The 7020-nt window shown below is 49.9% G+C and overlaps 1 non-coding gene across 1 annotated transcript; it reads right to left on the bottom strand.

The window, feature by feature from the left end:
* Positions 1-6341: 6341 nt before the first annotated feature.
* Positions 6342-6445, bottom strand: LOC132421267 (U6 spliceosomal RNA). The gene has a single exon (XR_009518550.1). It is a non-coding gene; the product is annotated as a U6 spliceosomal RNA (small nuclear RNA).
* Positions 6446-7020: the final 575 nt, after the last annotated feature.

Here is a 7020-nt window from a genome sequence, read left to right as displayed (position 1 = left end):
ATTATTTTTAGACTCGAACCCACCCTGTGGCATTTCCATGGTGCACTTGAGGGAGACAGAATTTTGGGGAGGGCCCCGTTGGCTTTTTTGAGCTTCCATCTCTGCCTCTGCCTGTGAAATTAGAGACTGTTAAGGATGGAAACTATGGGTCCAGCATCTTCATTTGGTGGGTGAGCCTGGAGAGGTCGACAGTCAGCTGCAAATCTGCCTTCCTGATCCCCAGCTCTGCCCCGACCTCATCCCTCCTGCTCTGTTCTGTTAAAGCAGTTCCCAAAGAACCTGCTCTTGGGACCACCCTCACTCTCAAAAATTAATGAGGGGCTTCTCTGGTGGTGCAGTGGTTAAGAATCTGCCTGCCAATGCAGGGGACACAGGTTCGAGCCCTGCTCTGGGAAGATCCCACATGCCGCGGAGCAACTAAGCCCGTGAGCCACAACTACTGAGCCTGCGCGTCTAGAGCCCGTGCTCCACAACAATAGAAGCCGCGACAATGAGAAGCCCGTGCACCGCGATGAAGAGTAGCCCCCGCTTGCCGCAACTAGAGAAAGCCTGCGCACAGAAACGAAGACCCAACACAGTCAAAAATAAATAAATTAATTAATTAAAAAAAAATTAATGAAGACCCCAAGAGCTTTTGCTTATTTGGGTTATAGCTATCGATGGATGCCTATGTTAAAAGTTAAAGCTGAGAAATTAAAAATATATATTATGTATTAATTCATTAAAATACATTAATAAACTCATTGCACATTAACACAACATATTTTATGAGTAATAACTATGTTTTCCAAAACAAAAAAAATTAGTGAAAAGAGGGGTATCATTCTCCATTTTGCAAACGGTTTTCATGCCTGGCTTCATAGAAGACCATGGGATTGTAATATCTGCTTCTACACTCAATTGTTTGCAATATCACACGTCATGTAGCCTGTGGAAACTCCACAGTGAAAGACTGAGAGGGAAACTAGCAACTGTCTTTGGATTGTTACAAAAAGCCTGGACACCCTCAGGGTTCCCTGTATCACACTTTGAGAACAACTGGTCTGTGATCTATCCATCTTTAACCCTCTTTTTAACTCTGGCTCATACAGTCATTTAATAAACATTCATTGAAGAATTGCTGAGTGTTGAGCTGGGAATTTAAAGACCATGTAGCATATGTGACTCTGAGTGCAAAAAGAAACAGCCGACTTTATCTTTCTATTAACGATGTAATTATCTGATCTCACGCCCATCTTTCTCCAGGATGCTGGGAAAATTAACCTCTATCCTTCCCGGGCTTCCCCATCCAAAGATTGTGGCATATTCCAGGGTCTTGAGTAGAGCAAAAGCTCTGGGGGACGGTCCTGTGGCCTGACGCCCAGTCTACTCGGGAGCCGTTGAAATAGTCACTGCTTAGCAGTCGGCCCCACACCTCCACATCAGGCTTGAGGCTGGAGGAGGGTCTTGCTCGTGTTCCCACCTGCCCCTCTCCAAGAGTGTGGGTACAGGGCCCCACTGGCTCCCCCCTGGGAACCGCAGTCCTCTCTCTCATTCCTTCTTCCTCCCCCCTGGTTCCTTCCTTGCAGGCCAGATTCTTCTCCCTGTAAGTTTCTTCAAGACACTGACTCTCTCCCATCCACCACAAAAAGCCAGGGAAATGTGCAGGCTATTTCTGCTTCCTGCCCGCCTCCTGCCTCCCTTGGAATTAAGAGAGTTAATAATAAATGTGCCTGGTGCACACGGAGTAGCCAATAGATGTTCCTATTCTCATTCTTGCTGCCTTTACTCAGGGGACATTGAGGCACAAAGTTTGAATTCGAAAGGGGAAAATTCAGGAAGAGAAACCCTCCAGGGTTCACATTTCCACGTGTCCCGTGAGGATGACACCGTGTCCTCCCCTTCACCAGCTGCCCTTGATGCCCAAGCAGAGGATGAGGACCGTCCCCCAGCCCCCTTCTCCTCCATAGCCACTCTCCTGTCTCGGATCACACTATGTATTTTGTTCATGGAGAAGCCTGCTCCTGGATCATCCACAGATTGTGAGAATCAGCGGGGTCTGTGGAAGCTTCTGCAGAGCCCCTGGGTCACCCATCCTGCCTGTGCTCAGGCCCCCCGGGAATGGGCAAATCTGCAGAGACATCTGCTCCTCTCCAGCATGTTTGTCCTCCTTCAGGTGACCACCTGCCACCCCACCTGTTTTCAGTGGCGTCAGCTGTGAGCTCAGTGCCTCCTGGGAAGCCCCCCACCATGGTCTGACGGAGACGGTGGTCAGCCCCAGGCCGTTGCCATGGTGCAGGTCAACCATGTGGGTCCATCTTGTAGAGTCAGTGATTATTGGTGGAATGGCAGGTGTGAATGGGCAGAGGAAGGTCACCTCCGTGTAGGCTGAGAGCGTCCTCTACGGGATGCAGGTGGAGTTGCCACTTCCTCTCTCACCAGCTGGAGCCCATGGGGCAGCTCTATCTTGGCCAAAACCATTCTGGTCATTGAGGCCTTTGCCCATCCTGATGGGGCTGCTAAGGCATGGTCCCTACTAGTTGTACATGTACATGTGTGTGTGTCCCCAGGCACACAACACTCAGAAAAATGGCACAGCATGGAGTCTTCTTGTTTTCTCCTAGGCTGTCAGCTGCAGGTCCCTCCACAAAGCCTTGGGAGTAAGTCTGGAAGAAATGTGGTTGGTGGACAATTAAGACTTTTTAAGTGGAAAATACCCTCTGCTTTTTTCTTAGGATGTGAACTCCGCGGATGTCAAGCCTGGTGAGAGCTGCTGTCGGACTCCTTGGTAAGACCAGGCTGGTGACTGCCAAGTGCCCCTGGTCTCCTGTGTGCTCAGGACAAGTGGGGCCTGGTCCCGACTGTGGCTGGGCCCCAAGCCCCTGTGAATCTGGCAGCCTTATCCTCCTGTTCCCCTGGCCCAGAAGCTGGAGATGAGCAGGACGCCTTCTGAACCATACCAAGTTCAGAGCAGAGAAACAGGGTTAGGACTCAGCCCCACAGGCCCCAGCCCCCAGCTTCCTGCACAAGCGACATGACATGGGGTGATGGGGGCCTCGAGTCAAGAACTACAACAGATCAGGGCTCAGGAAAATTGCCCGCGTTGTCTGGTTCTGAGCAGACTCACTCGAGGTGAATCAGAGGTGAGTCAAGCGCCTTTGAGGAGGAAATGACTTCCCCGGCGGCCCTTCCTGGCCAGGGCACCATCAGTCACCCTCAGGAAACAGAAGGAGCAAGAGAGGAGACAGTCTACAAACTCTTGGTTGCAAACGTCCCTTTTCTTCCAGGATTTGGTGGAATTGTCGTGTGATGAGCCTCCTGTGGGGCTGGGTTGTTTTTTGACCAAGTCAGGCCTGTTCAGTGAGGTGTGGGGGTTCCCTGAAGACTGTTCTCCATATACTTTCCAGGGTACCTGTGCCAGGGCATAACCTTGGCTCTTCTCCTGGGGGAGGGGTGTTCCCTGGAAGGCAGGACATGGTTGCCAAGAGGCTGGAGAGCCTGCAGTCTCATAGCTCTTTCATGGCTTCCAGGGCGGAGGGCTTTGTGGTGTGGACCCAAATTCCCGTGGCTGTGATCATGGCTGTCTTAGACTGTGGACTCTGGGAAGGCACTGGCCTTTCTGTCTAAGAGGCTCTGGTGTCTTTCAGCCCAGCAGTGCCCGTGGCTAAGGTACGATGATTTCTCAGGTCAGGCATGACTTTTTCTGCTGACAATTTATTTCCACACCTCCTAAAGGTGCTTAGAATCCGAGTCCTAGTTAGGGATGGAGGGAAATTTGGATCATCTAAACCCTTCATCTGACAGAAGAGGAAACTGAGGCTCCATGCCTGTGACATACTCAAGGTCACCGAGAAATTCATGGAAGACCCAGGACAAACCCCAGGTTTCTTCTCTGGCTGGTCCACTGTGTGCTTTATAGTTTCCATGAGGCTAGTTAATAACAACTCAATTTTCATATGCTGTAATTAATACTAATACAACTAATAATAATGGCATGTTGTTTCTGTAACTCTGGGATTTACTCCTTAAATTTGGGTCCTAAGTCTCTGTTGCCCGACCTTCATAAAGTTAGGTTTGAATGCAGCCTAAACTCCGCAATGCAATGATTTGCTGATCGTGATTAGGCATCATATTTTGGGGGTTGATTTGCCTAGAATCTCGATTTTTTTCCCCTCCTCTGTTCTCACCATGAACGCAGGATTCATCTCCGCACAATCTGTGAACTGTTCCCAATAAGACTGTCCTCATTTCATCTCACACCCCCCCACTGGCAACACCAAGGGCTGTAACTGATGTGGTTCGGAGACCCGAGTCCAAGACGTAAAAATGAATCCCCTGTGACGGTCTGGACGACGCAAACAGATCCAGCGTCTGGCTTTAATGGGAACGAGAAATTGCTAACAGATGACGGTGGGGCTCACGGGCTCCAGTCTCTGGCCTCCAACAAGAACCCTTCCTGATGGCAGCTCCTCCCCCACATGTGCCCCAGACGTCGGTTATTTACAGGACACCATCCAGACCCCGCGATGCTAAATGTATAGCAGCAGAGGCTGCATGTGTGATGGCTGAGGTCATGGTTATTCATTTTAGCTGTAAAGACATTTGGTTTATAAAACCCCAGTGACTCCACTGGGAGGGGCTTTCGGAGAAGAACAGCCCCCGAGTTCTCTTTCTGTCCCAGCACCGGTGGGATCAGCACTTACGTCACTGGCCCCCATTCAACGCTCTGGGGCCAAGGAAGGCCCTGGACTTGCTCTGGGCTATTTTGCCTTTTGGAGGAAGATGGTGTGAGTCACAGTGATTTACTACAGACTCAGCAAAAATGTGTCTGACGTGCTTGTGTCCCAAACAGAAGGCACAGAAACTGCTAAGAAATTACATGAGGGCTCAGAAACAGACATTTTGGGGCTCTGCAAGAGGCATTTGGACAAGTCCATTTCTGGAACCAGTTTTCTCATCTGTAATGTCAAAGTTGGGGTGGGGGGACCAGGCTATTTCTCAGTCCCTCTCCAGCCCTTACAGTGTGCAAGCCTGTGAGCGTGTTCTGTTGTGCATTACCAGGGTGTTTTTAATCCGCATGCCGCCTCTCCCAAGGTGGCTGCTTCCTGGAGGTCAGGGGCCATGTCTGGGTGTACATGGCTATTTCTCTACCTTTTCTTGCCCCTGTGGGTTCAATACGCTTGAACTAAAGAGGTTAAGCGAGAGGCAGAGACGTTACTTAGAAGAATTTGAAATAAACCGCACGCCCCACACCGTGTCACAGGCACGCACCATGGAAAACGAAGGTGAAATCGGCGGTAACAGGCCATCCTACCTGGCAGGTAGAGGGCTTGCCTTTATGGATCCAAAGACGTCCAGGTCGATGGGTGACAAATAACGGCCATTATTCCCAAAAGGGAACTCTTTTCAACCCTCTGCACACGAAAGAAGAATCACTGTCAGTGGGCGCCTTTTGAACACATCCAACAATAGCACAGACTAAGATAAACGTGCCCCAAATCTACGCTCTTTTTGGCAAGTTGCGATTTAGCAAAACCGTGCTCATGTAGAGAAAGACGCGTGGGACAAGGATACGCGTGGGTGAGGATACACGTGATTTACATTTTCTTCCGCTTGTTCATTTGTATTTTCTATATATTTAACCACAAACACAGATAAAGTATTTCAAGAAAAAATCTCAATCCCATTTAATCAGTAATTTAAGAATGATGGGGAGGTCCTGCCCCCCCCACCCCCAGAGCAATGGGCTTCCTGCCGCCCCCAGGGACGGAACCACTTCACTCTTCCTCTTTCTTGGTTGGGGTTTGGGCAAGTCTACACACTCCCCTTATATCAGCAACTCACATAGGATCACAGGACTCCATCCTCTGTAACAGCCAGTCCTGTGGGACACCCACGGCCTGGGTGGATTCTCTCTCCTTTCAGAGCATTTCACTTCTGAATCAGTCTGTGGGCCCTGAACTCTATTCTTTCTCATGCCGTCCTTGCAGTATTTCAGGTCCATTTGTGAGCTCACCTCTCCAAATCTTCGAGCAGGTCCCTTGAGAGTGGTAATTGTGTCACCTCCCTCTTAAGTTTTCTTTCTTCTTCCCTCCCTCCCTCTGTCCCTCCCTCCCTCCCTTCCTCCCTTCCTCTCTTTTTTTCCCTTTCCTTCCTTCCTTTCTCTTTATTTCCTCCCTCCCTCCTTTCCTTCCTTCCTTCCTTTTCTTTCTTTCTTTCTTGTTTACTTGCTTGCTTTCTTTTGTTTTCTGGCTTGTTGAGCTAAAATGGACGTATAACATTTTGTAAGTTTATGGTGTACAAAGTAGTGATTTTTATGCATGTATAACAAAATCACTACCACAATAAGGTCAGTTACATCCAAAAACATGGAATGCCTCACAAATTTGTGTGTCCTCTTTGCTCAGGGGCCATGCTAATTGCCTCTGGATTGCTCCAATTTTAACACTTACATTATTTCTAGTGACCTAGCCTGGTGCTTCATATCTAATAAGCATCGAGAAATAAATGCAAAGTGCAATTGTGTTTGAACCACACTGACAGCATCCTGTCTGAATTCTGAGAATCTGTAAGTCAAGGACTTCAAGGCATCCCGATGAAGTTTGCCGAATGCAACAGAGAAAGAGGATGAGTTCTGAACATCAGGGCGTGACACCGTGAGCAGGCGAAACATGCAAGGAAAGGCCGTGAAACCTCCGTGGTCACGGGTCACTGTATTTGCCTTCTGGGTGGCTGAGGAGCAGTTGTGGCAGGTGTGGCCTGGAGGGGCTCCCAGAGCAGACCCTGATGGAAAGCACAGCCGTGGTCCTGCTGCCTCTGCCGTGTGTCTTTCCCGAGGTTCACCCAGGGGGAAACTTGGCCCAAAATCCTGTGACAAGCTCAGCTTCGGGCCGTGGTGACATCGGGCCTTGGAGGCTGTGAGTCCTGCACTGAGAGGATGCAGTCTGAGTCTCGGGCTCATTCCAGAGGCTACGTTTGCAGTGCTCTGTGCGTGCACAGGGCGCACAGGGGCCGAACGGCCTCCCCATCGCCGCTGGCCCA

The sequence above is a fragment of the Delphinus delphis genome, chromosome 2 (assembly GCF_949987515.2).
Source record: "Delphinus delphis chromosome 2, mDelDel1.2, whole genome shotgun sequence".
In the NCBI taxonomy this organism is placed as follows: domain Eukaryota; kingdom Metazoa; phylum Chordata; class Mammalia; order Artiodactyla; family Delphinidae; genus Delphinus; species Delphinus delphis.
This window is presented reverse-complemented; position numbering and strand designations above follow the sequence as displayed.